Raw genomic sequence first — 13,562 nt, forward strand, 5'->3', positions numbered from 1 at the left:
AACAACTAGGAAAGGGCAAATAAATTACACTTAAATAGAAAAAGAGGAAATAATAAAAAACTAGACAGAAATCAATAAATCCAATAAACATAAAGCATAAATCAATGCAATTGAAAACATAAGAACACTAGAGAAAATCAGAGGTTTAGCAAAATGTGGCCACAATACAGGCCCCCTGCTTGTTTTTGTTTAGGCTGTGACCTAACAATGGGACTAACACTGATTTTTTTTTTTTGTGGTTGGAAAAACTTTTTAAAAAAGACTATTCTTTTATGGCATGTGAAAATGATCAAATGGTATTATTCCACGAATTCTATAAGGTATTACGGGAACACAGGCATGCTCATTTGTTTAGGTATTATTTGCTCTCATACTACAGCAGCAAAGTCGTGTAGTTGTAAGAGAGACTGTATGTGCCACTCTCAGTTCTTTGTACTTTCCCTGCCTTTTCCAACTTCTACAGGCACCTGCATTCCTTGGTTCATGGTTACATCACTCCAGTCTCTGCTTCTGTCATCCCATTGCTTCTCCTGACACTGATCTCCCGCGTTCCTCCTATAGGGACTGTTGTGATTACAGTGTGCCCACCTGGATAATCTTGCCATCCCAAGATCCATAACTCACATCTGCAAAGTCTCTTCTACCATGTAAATGCAGAATTAAAATCACAAGCTTCTGGACTGATATCAGTATTTAGTAGCACTTATTTGTTTAAAAGGTCATTTCCAGTGAGTGATAAAATGTATAAAACCTCATTACAGAGCAGCATAAACAGACAAACATTTGTAGTCAATTGTGATGACAGGGGAATACTAATCTTGAGGGTCAGTTAAGTGAAATGTTATCCCCCCAAAAAATTTCCATTCTTCTCATTAGTACATCTGTATTACAAAAAAAATGTACTCAATCATTATATTTTGGATTTTGTTAATAAAAATTCTGTGGATTTTGCTCTCTTGTTATACACAGACCTAAACAGTATTCTTGATTCTGCTGCTTGACTGGAAAAGCTGAAAATATTTACAATTTGGGTCTTCATAGAAAAAGACTGTGAACCCCTGGACAAAACCAATTAAACCCACAGAGTTCTTTGAAAAGATCAATGAAATTAAACTTCTTGCCAGACCGACAAAGAACAAAAGAGAAAAGTCATAAATTACCAAAATCAAGAATGAAAGAAGAGATATCACTATAGACTCAACAGACATTAGAAGAGTAATAAGGGAATGTTACAAGAAACTTTGCATTCATCAATTCAATATGGTAGATGAAATTATTTAATTCCTTAAAAGATACAAAATACAAAATATTGAGAGAAACCAAAATTAAAAACTTTTGCTCTGCAAAAGATGCTGGGTTTTTTTTATTATTATGATATTTTTTTATTATATTGTTAGTCACCATACAGTACATCCCTGGTTTTCGATGTAAAGTTCGATGATTCATTAGTTTATGCAAAAGATGCTGTTAAGAGCATGAAAGAGGGGTACCTGGGTGGCGCAGTCTGTTGGGCACCCAACTCTTGGTTTTAGCTCAGGTCATGATCTCAGGGTCGTGAGATCGAGCCCCTGTCAGGCTCCACGCTCAATGTGGAGTCTGCTTGAGATTCTTTCTCTCCCTCTTCCCTACCCTGAGTGCACTCTCTCTCTCTCAAAAAATAAATAAATCTTAAAAAAAAAAAAGAGCATGAAAAGACAAAGCTACAGGCAGAAGAGAAATATCTGCAAATCACATATTTAACAAAGGACTTCTATCCACAATATATAAATAACTCTCAAAAATCAACAAGGAAAACACAACCCAATTACCCAAATTAGAACTGAGCAAAACATACAAACACACACTTCAGCACAGAAGATATAAGGATAGCAAATAAGCTAAAGAAATGCTGTATCTGCTGAGTAATATTAGTCTTTAGGGAAATGTAAATTAAAGTCACAATGAGATAGCAATACATACTTATTAGAACGGCTCAAATTAAAAATAAAATACAGACAATGCTAAGTGATGACAGAGATGTGGAGCAACTGGAACTCTCATACATCATTAGTAAAATGTAGGATGGTAGATATTCTGGAGAACAGCTGGGTAGTTTCTTATAATGTAAAATATACACTTTCCATAGGACCCAACATTCCCATTCCTGGTTATATACACTAGGGAAGTAAGCACAAAAGCCTGTACACAAATGTTTCTAGCAGCTTATTCATAATTGCCAAGAACTGGAAACAACCCAAATATCCTTCAAAGGATGAATGGATAAACTATGGTATATCCATAAGTGTAGTATTAACCAGCAATAAAACAGATGAAGTATTGATGCATACAATGTCAAAGGCATTATGCTGAGCGAAAGAATCCAGCCTCAACAGTTTACATATGGGGAAAAAAAAGTTTACCTATGGTATGAGTTCATTTATATGACATTCTCAAAAAGACAAACCTATATAGGGTTATAGTGGTTGCTGGTAGTTACAGATGTGATGAAGAGTGATTATAAAGGGAATACAAAGGAAAGTGATTATAAAGGGAATATAAAGGAAAGTTTTGGGGGCTGATGGGACTTCTCCACATCTGATGATGGTGGTGATTATACAAGACCATACCTGTATTCAAATTAATAAAATTGTACCCCAAAAAGAAAGAAGTAGTAAATTTTACTATACAACCATTGTTTTTTAAAAATCCATTTCTCATCTGTAAAATAAGGGTAATCGGCTTGTTATGAGAAATAAGTTGGTATACATAAACTATTGGAAACACAGCCTCCAGTCATAACAGTCTACAAATATTTCCTATCATTTCTACCAACGTATTTCTTAGGAAATGTGGGTGTTTTTTTTTTTAATTGAAGTACAGTTGACACACAATGTTACTGAGTTTCAGGTGTACAACATAGCGTTTCTTAGGAAATGTGTTTTAAACCATCAAAATAATTGCTCATCAACTTTTCAATACTCTGAAACAGTTGGTGGATTTGATAGCTCACCAATATTAACTGAGATTAAGGAATATCTCCATGGGCTATTTCTATTCTGTTTTGCTACCTAACTCCAATTTCAGGAATTCTGCACTGCAAATGCTCGATGCCAGCTCTCTGCTGAGTAGCCATTCTAAACACAGATCCTTGCCAATCTTATACTGAGTACTGGACACACAGAGAAAAATATGACATGGTCCCAGAAACACAAGAACTTCAAGTGTATGGGAAGAGAGGGATAACATACAAAGAACAAGAAGCCATAGGTAAGTCACACTCCACATGGGAAAACAAAATTCATCACCATCCGTCTCCAAAATACAATACACTTGTGTCCTGTAGCCTTCTCAAGTAAGTACCAGTCTCCAAGCTGCAAAGAATAAAACCTTAGGGTAGCTGCTAACATCTCCCTTTCTTGGTTTTGGATATAAAAAAAAAAAATGTTTGATAATCAATTTTCGGCAATTATGACAACAAACCAAGCACTATCATACTGACTCAGTGTTGGGAATTTGCATTAAAATACTAAAACAAAAAGACTGGCAGGGGGTGTGGTTAGTACAAGACTGACAAATGGCAACAAGGGTTAGATGTGGATCATCGATGCTTCCACTGGGGTTCATCAGTTTACTCTTATTACATCTATGCTTATAAATTTCCACAGTAAAAACTTAAGGGGGATTTTGTAAAACTTCAGTTAAAAAAATCCAAGTATATATATAGAGAGAGACAGACCAGGAAAATATTAAAACATTAATATCGTTAACTCTACAACCTGTGGTTATGGGCCGTTTTCTGTTTAGACTTTGTATATCTTCTAAATTGTCTACAACATGCAATCTATAATCATTTCTATAATCAGAATATGAACCATAAATTTCTTTCTAGGGTTGAGCCTATTTTAATTAAAGTATAGTTGACATACTAGTTTCAGGTATGATACAATGATTCGACAATTCTCTACATTATGCAGTGCTCCCCATAAGTATAGTTACCATCTGTCACCACACAAAATTAATACAGTATTCTTGACTCTATTCTGTACTTTTCATCCCTGTGACTTATTTATAACCGGAAGTTTGTACCTCTTAATGCCCTTCACCTATTTCACCCATTGCCCCCACCCCTCTCCCCTCTGGCAACCACCAGTTTGTTCTCTGTATTTATGAGTCTCTCTGTTTTGTTATTTTTGTTTCCTTTTGTTTTTTAGATTCCCCATATAGGGGAAATCATGGTATCTGTCTTTCTCAGACTTATTTCACTTTGAACTATAAATATTATTTCAGATAAAATACAATTAAATTGCAGATAACTGAAAATATCTTTAAAAAAACTGAAAGTATCTCATTGACATAGCTTTCATGGCTTTCTACAAAAATCTAAAACATGACTTCTCAGGCAACAGACTGAAACCTAAATTTAAATCCCAGCTTAGCCTCTTACTAGCTGTGTGAACCTAGGATAAACAACTTATGCACTCTATGCCTCCCTTTTCTCATCTACAACATGGGAATAACAGTATCCATGGGACCCCAGAGGGCTCTTGTTAGGATTGAATAGGTTAATTCGTGTAAAACCCCTAGAATAATATTTAGCACTAAATGTTTAAATATAATCACTAAGAGACAGGAAGATGGCAGCAGAGTAGAAGTACCCTAGGCTTGCCTCATCCCACAAATACAACTAGGTAACTATCAAATCATTCTAACCATCTTAAATACCCAGAAATTGACCTGAAGACTGATAGAACAAACTCTACAACTAAACAAAGAGAAGAGGCTACGTCGAAGAAAGTAGGAAATGTGGAGATGTGGTTTAGGGGAGAAACAGATCCTGGCTGCTGTGGAGGGAAGGACGCCATGGTTGCAGAGAAGGGTGAGAGAGGGGAGCACACAGAGAAATGCACAAGAACATTTCCCCGTTGCCATTGGCTTGGAAAGTGAGAGGGGCTGAATTTTATGAGTTCTTACAATCAGCAGAGCTTAAAGCCTGGAGTTTTTTGGTGGGTTTGTTTGTTTGTTTGTTTGTTTTGTTTGCATTGCACTTTTTAATTGCACAGGTAGTTTTAAATAAATGGAGAAAGCAGCTTCCAAAAGTTACACTAGCAGGGAAATATTCCATCAAGCATTTACATAGTAAACTTCCATAGTTTTACAAAAAATTCCTGATCTTTCCTTGAACTGTACGTGAGGGAAATGAGCCCCCTCAGGTAGGTGTTCTCTCTGCTTGCAGAAACAAACTAAAGGACCTAAACTGGAGGCAAGCCTGGGATGCCAAGAAAAGGGTTAAGGAAATGATAAAGGGCCATTCATAAATTCCATGTCTAAGACACTTATCCAGTGATCCTTACATAAGAATTTTAGGGCAAACTACTGCCCTTAAGATAAAAGTACAACCTCAAATGCTGTAATACCAGATTATAATAATTATATGAGTACCTTGGATTTCTGGATGACAAAATATAATACTTGGGGTGACCTATAAGGTTGGAACAAATTCTTTAGAAGACTTCCCTAGGCCTGTGCACCCTCTACTTTGAAAGCCTGGAGTTTGAAAAGTCAGCAGGCTTGGCTGGGATAAAGCCCAGCAGCACTGTGCTGCTCTTGAAGAAAAGGCAGGTAAACAGCCCCGGGGGCATACAGTGTGGAAACAGTGATCTGAAGAGCACCTACGGCACACAGTAGGGAGATAATTTGCTCTTCTCAGAGTGTGTCCCTGAAAGGCAGCATTCATGGAGACACTTCTCTGGGAACAAAGGAGCTGGCTGGTGCCATTTACCTCCCTCACCTCTCAGCATAAACACAGAACCACCTGCGGGAAACAGTGCAATGCAGACACTGACTCCCTAATTTGCTTACACCAAGCCCCACCCCACTGTGCTCCAATAGAACTGCCTTTCTCATTCATGCTTACCTCAGTCCCAGCATGGCAGGCCCCTCCCCCAGAAGACCAACACAAAACCTGCCCACACCACATCTTCCAACCAGGGAGTTTTACAGGCCCTCAGTTCTGGTGGAGGTGATGAAAAGTCTCATTTCACAAGCAGATCACAGCACACCCAGATAAAACTTGCCACATTCAGGCCATGGACCAATCATTGCCCACAGCAGGCAAGGAGAGCATCTGCGGACAACTGGCCTGAAGGATAGAGCAACTAGAATGCAACAGCAGAGTGCATGCAGCACACACTGGAGACACTCCCTGAAGTGCCAAGCCCTGCAAGAAATATCAAAGAGGACTCTTTGAATGGAAAGGAGAGGCCAAAAGTGACAATATGAATGTAGGAAAAACAAAAGCAGTAAAAATGAATATTTCTATAAAAAATCAGTCAAGGAACTCACACATACACAAAAAGGATATAAAAATATAGTAACATACACCTAAAACATGGGGAGGAAAGGAGAAAAGAATGTGTTCAAATTTAAACAACTATCTAGTTAATACAGACTGCTATATGCAGAAGAGGTCATATACAAACTTAATGGTAACCATATATCACAAGCCACTAATAAACAAGCAAAAAATAAAGAGAAAGAAATCCAAATATATCACTAAGGAAAATCAGCAAACCATGAAAGAGAGAAAGACAAGAATGGCTCAGAGACAATCTCCAGAAACAACCACAAAACAAGTAATAAAATGGCAATAAATACGTATCTATCAATAATTACTTTGAATGTAAATGGACTAAATGCTCCAATCAAAAAACTTAGGGTATCAGAATGGATAAAAAAAAAAAAAAAAAGACCCATCTATATGTTGCCTACAAAAGACCCATTTTTGACCTAATGACACCTGTAGATTGAAAGTGAGGGGATGAAGGGCTTCCTGGGTGGCTCAGTCAGTTAAGTGTCTGCCTTTGGCTCAGCTCACGATCCCAGAGTCCTAGGATTGAGTCCTGCATCAGGCTCCTTGCTCAGTGGGGAGCCTGCTTCTCCCTCTGCCTGCTGCTCCCCCTGCTTGTGCGCACTCTCTCTCTCTGACAAATAAATAAATAAAACCTTAAAAAAAAAAAGTGAGGGGATGGAGAAACATTTACCATGCAAATAGATGTCAAGAGAAAACTGGAGTAGTAATACTTATAACAGACAAACTAGACTTTAAAACAAAGACTGTAACAAGAGACAAAGAAGGACATATATAATAAAGGGGACAATCCAACAAGAAGATACAGCAATTGTAAATATGTCTGACCCCAATTATGACTCAAATATATAAAACAATAATAAACATAAAGGAACTAATTAATAATAATACAATAATAGTAGGGGACTTTAACACCCCACTTATATCAATGGACAGCTCATCTAAGCAGAAAATCAACAAGGAAACAATGGCTTGAATGACACACTGGACCAGATGAACTTAACAGATATATTCAGAACATTCCATCCTAAAACAGCAGAATACACATTCCTGACAAGTACACATGGAATATTCTCCAGAAGAGATCACATATTAGGTCACAAATCAGCCATCAACGAATACAAAAAACTGAGATCATACCACGCATACTTTCTGACCACAACGCTATGAAACTTAAAGTCAACCACAAGAAAAAATCTTGAGAGACCACAAATACATGGAGGTTAAGTAACATGCTACTAAACAATGAATGGGTCAACCAGAAAATAAAGAAATTTAAAAATACATGGAAACAAATAAAAATGAAAACATGATGGTCCAAAACCTTCAGGATGCATCAATAGCAGTCATAAGAGGGAAGTATATAACAATACAGGCCTACCTTAAGGAGCAAGAAAAATGTCAAATAAACAACCAAACAAAGCCTAAAGCCAGCAGAAGGAAATAATAAAGATTAAAGCAGAAATAAATGATATAGAAACTAAAAAACAACAGAACAGATCAATGAAACCAGGAGGTGCTTCTTTGAAAGAATTAATAAAATTGATAAACCTCCAGTCAGACTTATCAAAAAGAAAAGAGAAGGGACCCAAATAAATAAACAAATGAGAGAGGAGAAATAACAACCAACACCACAAAAATACAAATAATTATAAGAGAACATTATGAAAAAGTATATGCCAACAAATTGGACAGTCTGGAAGAAATGGATGAGTTCCTAGAAACATATTAACTACCAAAACTGAAACAGGAAGAAATCGAAAACTTGAACAGACCAATAACCAGCAAAGAAATTGAATCAGTAACCAAAAGTCTCCCAACAAACAAAAGTTCAGGGCCAGATGGCTTCACAGGGGAATTCTACCAAACATTTAAAGAGTTAATACTATTCTTCTCAAAAAATAGAAAAGGAAGGAAAACTTCCAAACTCATTCTACAAAGCCAGCATTACCTTGATTCCAAAACCAGACAATGAATCCATTAAAAAGGAGAATTACAGGCCAGTATCCCTGACGAACATGGGATGCAAAAATTCTCAATAAAATAATAGCAAATCAAATCCATCAGCAGCTTAAAAGAAACATTCACCACGATCAAGTGGGATTTACTCCTGGGCTGCAAGGGTGGTATAATATTTGCAAATCAACCAATGTGAAACACCACATCAATAAAAGAAAAGGTAAGAACCATATGATATCTTAGTGGATGCAGAAAAAGCATTTGACAATGTACAACATCCATTCACGATAAAAAAAAAAAAAAAGATTAAAAAACAACCTTCCACAAAGCAGGGATAGAGGAAACATACCTCAACATAATAAAGGTCATATACAAAAACCCACAGCTAATATCATCCTCAATGGAGAAAACCTGAGGGCTTTTCCTGTATGATCAGGAACAAGACAGGGATGTTCACTCACACCACTGTTATTTAACATGGTCCTGGAAGTCCTAGCCTACGCAATCCAACAACAAAAAGAAATAAAAGGGATCCAAATTTGTAAGGAAGAAGTCAAACTTTCACTATTCCCAGATGACATGATACTCTCTAGAAAACCCAAAGGACCCCACCGAAAAATTTCTACAAGAGACATATGAATTCAGTAATGTCACAGGATACAAAATCAATGTACGGAAATCTGTTGCGTTCTATACACCAACAATGAAACAGCAGAAAGAGAAATCAAGGAATCAATCCCATTTACAACTGCACCAAAAACTATAAGATACCTAGGAAAAAACCTAACCAAAGAAGCGAAAGACCTATACTCTAAAAACTAGAAAAAAAATGATGAAAGAAATCGAAGAGGAAACAAAGAAGTGGAAAGACATTCCATGCTCACGGACTGGAAGAACAAATATTGTTAAAATGTCTATACTACCCAAAGCAACCTACACATTTAATACAATCCCTATCAAAATACCAACAATATTTTTCATAGAGCTAGAACAAACGATCCTAAAATTCGTATGGAACCAAAGCAACCTTGAAAAAGAAAGCAAAGCTGGAGGCATCACAATTCCAGACTTCAAGTTACATTACAAAGCTGTAGACATCAAAACTGTATGGTACTGGCACAAAAATAGACATGCAGGTCAATAAAACAGAATTAAAAACCCAGAAATGAAGCCACAATTATATGGTCAGTTAATCTATGACAGAGTAGGAAAGAATATCCAATGGGGAAAAGTTTTTTTCAACAAATGGTGTTGGAAAAACTGAACAGCACCATGCAAAAGAATGAAACTGGACCACTTTCTTACACCATACACAAAAATAAATCCAAAATGGATGAAAGACCTAAATGTGAGACAGGAAACCATCAAAATTCTAGAGGAGAACACAGGCAGTAATGTCTTTGACATCATTCATAGCAACTTCTTTCTAGATATGTCTCCTGAGGCAAGGGAAACATAAGCAAAAATAAACTATTGGGACTACAACAAAATAAAAAGCTTCTGCACAGTGAAGGATACAATCAACAAAACTAAAAGGCAACCTATGGAATGGGAGAAGATATTTGCAAATTACGTACCTGATAAAAGGTTAGTATCCAAATACATAAAGAACTTACACAAAATTAACACCCAAAAAAACAAATAATACAATTTAAAAATGAGCAGAAGACATGAACAGACCTGTCTCCAAATAAGACATCCAGATGCCCAACGGACACATGGGAAGATGCTCAACATCACTTATTATCAGGGAAATGCAAATCAAAACTACAATGAGCTACCACCTCACATCTGTCAGAATGGCTAAAATCAACAACACAAGAAACAACAATTGTTGGTGAGGAAGTGGAGAAAGGGGAACCCTCTTACACTGTTGGTGGGAATGCAGACTGGTGCAGCCAATGTGGAAAATACATGGAGATTCCTCAAAAAGTTAAAAACAGAACTACCCTATATCTAGCAATTGCACTACTGGCTATTTACACAAAGGATAAAAAATAGTGATTCAAAGGGGAACAGGCACCTGATGTTTATGGCAGGATTGTCTACAACAGCCATATTATGGAAACAGTCCAAGTGTCCACCAATGATGAATGCATAAGGAAGATATGGTGTAAATACACAATGGAATATTACTTAGCCATGAAAAAGAATGAAATATTGCCATTTGCAACGATGTGGATGCAGCTAGAGAATATTATGCTAAGTGCAATAAGTCAGAGAATGATAAATACCATATGATCTCACTCGTATGTGGAATTAAAGAAACAAAAGAGCAAAGGAAAAAAGAGAGAGGCAAACCAAAAAACAGACTCTCAACTATACAGAACAAACTGACGGTTACCAGAATGGAGGTTGGTGGAGGGATGGGTGAAACAGGAGATGGGGACGAAGGAGTGCACTTGTTGTGATGAGCACTGGGTGATATTATAGAAGGGTTGAATCGCCAACCACACTGGACACCTGAAACTAATATTATGCTCTATGTTAACTAACTGGAATTTAAATAAAAGCTTTAAAAAGTAAATATAATCGTTATTATCCATGCCCAAGTACTCCCCCATCCCTTCCTGTATTTATTTATGCAACAAAAGTCAGGGCATCTCCACCGTAGAAGAATTTGCAGATGAGTTAAGGAAATATCTTCTCCCCTGAGAGGAGGTAACATAAGAGAAAGAGAGACGCTAAATCCCACTCAGGTGAGGCTCTGCCTCCAGGAGCCAAAGTGCCGTTCCCTCCTCCCAGCGGCCTTTTTCAAGAAGTGCAGGCTGGGGAAGGAAAGGAGGCTGAGAGAAATCACCACTTCATTAGAACTCCCGCATAAATTACAGTGGACGTCCCAGACAACACCCAGGAATGACCCTCTACAAAAACTTAAATTTAGATTAAAAAAAAAAAATTGGGAATCTGGGTGCAGCCTCACTTCCTTCAGGGATCAGAGAAGGGCCAGGGACACTGCAGCAGGAGCTCTGACCCCATCCCAGGTTCACAGATGCTTTCAGGGAACTGAGCGCTTCTCCAGAAATTAAAAAGTACTGCTATCAAGAGACCTATTTTTTTTTTCACCCCAAGCCAGACTGTAAGTCTTTCGCTTCTACATCCTCATTTAACTCTCAAAATAACTCTTATCAGGTGGACACTAGTGAATCAACTTAAAGAAGATGAAAGAGGCAGAGACACGAAGATTCTCTCCGACTATTATACAGCTGGGAAGCGGCAGCACTGGCTGGTGGTCGGGGAAAGGGCCAGGGAAGGGCAGGACCCAGGAGACCCTCACTCCCAGCGACGTGGGAGCCCGGCCCGAGCCCTGAGCCGGGGATGCACCCACCACCCCGCAGTCCACAGAGCTCATTCAGAGGGAACACAAACCCCGCCCTTCGCCGCAGGCAGATTCTCTCCCCCAGGGTCGAGGGCTTGATGACCACGGGCCCACGGCAAAGTGAGGCCAGGTCAGTGCGGCCGCGGAGACGGCGCCCAGGGACAGAAGGCTCACCTTTCGCAGAGGAATGAAGGCCGCGGCCTCGCGTACCTGGAGCGGAAGCGACTCTGCCTACAGAGACCTCCTGGACTACGCTTCCCAGAATTCCCGCCGGGAGCAGGAACGCAGCCTCCGCCTCCTGCGGCGGAAGTTATCCTGCTGCACTGTGCTCCCGGACTACACTTCCCAGAATTCCCAGGGAACCCCGCCGCCTTCCTAGGGCGGACGTGTCGGCTGTTGCACCGAGAGCCTGGGTTGTATTTCACAGCGTGCGGGTCCGGAGCGAATTCCGCAGCCCGGGCATGCTGCCAAATGTACAGAACTCTTTTATGTACTTCTGTATTTTCTCCAGCCAACCATGCATTCAGGGCGTCCTTCCGGAGCATAATGCGTCTGACCTTGTGAATCTTGTGGACTACAAGTCCCGGAATCTCCTGTGGAGTGGCCTTTTCCTCAAGGCAGGAGAGCCTCCCTGGGATAGTCAGTATTTAGATGGTCGGTATTCTCTTTTGGATAGTCAGCCTGAATTAATTCTATACTGTTAGTCGAGGTTGGCCGCCCCCTCCCCCGTTGATTTCTTGAATATTGTTCTTCCAGACGTGACAAAAACTAAGACACACACAAAACAAAAAACAAAGCAAAACAAAAAAACCCTCAACCAAAGCAAACCATCCACCTATTCTAAGAAACTACTTTATAGAGACTAGAGAACCTTGAAATGAGAAAGATGAAAGGAAAGGAAGAGAGGAAGGAGGGAAGGGAAACAGATTATAGAAAGGAAGCCATGGATGCAGGGTTTGGGAGGGCCAGAATGCAGATACTACAAGGAAATTGTGCTGACCTGTACTGAGTACTGAATTTGACAAATACAGAGCCTCAACCTTACTTTGACTGGACTGCCTTTTTTTATTCTTTATGGGCGTGCATGCATCTAGAACTGACAGTGCTCTGTTCCTGAACTGTTCATCCCAAGATCCACAAGAATGGATGTGGATGCCAAGAATCCACAAGAAACAGATGCAACCATTGATCAGGACTTAAAGCAGAAGCCACAAATGTTTCCCACATTTCCTTCACTTTAATTGCTGATTATGAAACGTGAGTCATAAGGCAAATGGAAGGAACTGCATTGATAGAGACAAAACATTGTAATATGGGAAGGAATTAAGACCTTTATAAGATCTTGACATTTTTTTTTCTTTTTTGAACTTTTAGTATCCCATCACTTATTTTCCCCCTCCTCATATAAAAACTAAGTTGTCTTATGGAGGATGTGATTCAGGGAGGACAGGGGATGAGGTAATGGCTTCATCCAGAAAATTAGCAGAAAGAGAGAGAAAAAGAGAAGAGAAAGTTTAATTGCCCGGTTTTCTCCTGAGAAAGAAATATATGTTGTTTTCCTTTATGCTGGTACATTAACTGTATTTGATGTTATGTCACTTGAGCCTCTTGTAATCTAGAACAGCTCCCTTTCCCCTTTTTTGTTTGCCCTTGACCTGCTGAAATAACTAGTTGAGCTGTCACGTAGGATTGCTCACATTCTGGATTTGTCTGATGGCTCTTCTGGCATTTATTGTCCTGAAATGTCAATATTTCCTGTAAACTGTAAGTCAAAGCCTAGATTTGTGGTAATAATAAGCACAATGTGGTGCTGAAAATAGCTGAACAAGGTCCAGTATCATGTCCAACTGAAACTATCTCAAGTGCTGGGCAAGTACTCTCACTCAGGAGTGAAAGAAAAATGATGTAACAGCCGTTGACACAAAATGAAGAAACTCT

The 13,562-nt window shown here is 38.9% G+C and overlaps 1 protein-coding gene across 3 annotated transcripts in view; it reads right to left on the minus strand.

Annotated features, from left to right (window-relative positions):
* The window catches only part of ZNF112 (zinc finger protein 112), a 45,785-nt gene extending 33,919 nt beyond the window's left edge, over positions 1-11,866 (minus strand). The window contains exon 1 of one of the 3 annotated variants that reach the window (XM_045815413.2): positions 11,799-11,866. The gene's annotated coding sequence lies outside the window, so the exon portion shown is untranslated. The remainder of the gene's footprint in view (positions 1-11,798) is intronic. The other 2 variants (XM_087870870.1, XM_087870871.1) reach the window with 2 other exon arrangements.
* Positions 11,867-13,562: the final 1,696 nt, after the last annotated feature.

Source organism: Ursus americanus, chromosome 21 (genome assembly GCF_024610735.1).
Source record: "Ursus americanus isolate L20-20 chromosome 21, mUrsAme1.1.p, whole genome shotgun sequence".
Lineage (NCBI taxonomy): Eukaryota > Metazoa > Chordata > Mammalia > Carnivora > Ursidae > Ursus > Ursus americanus.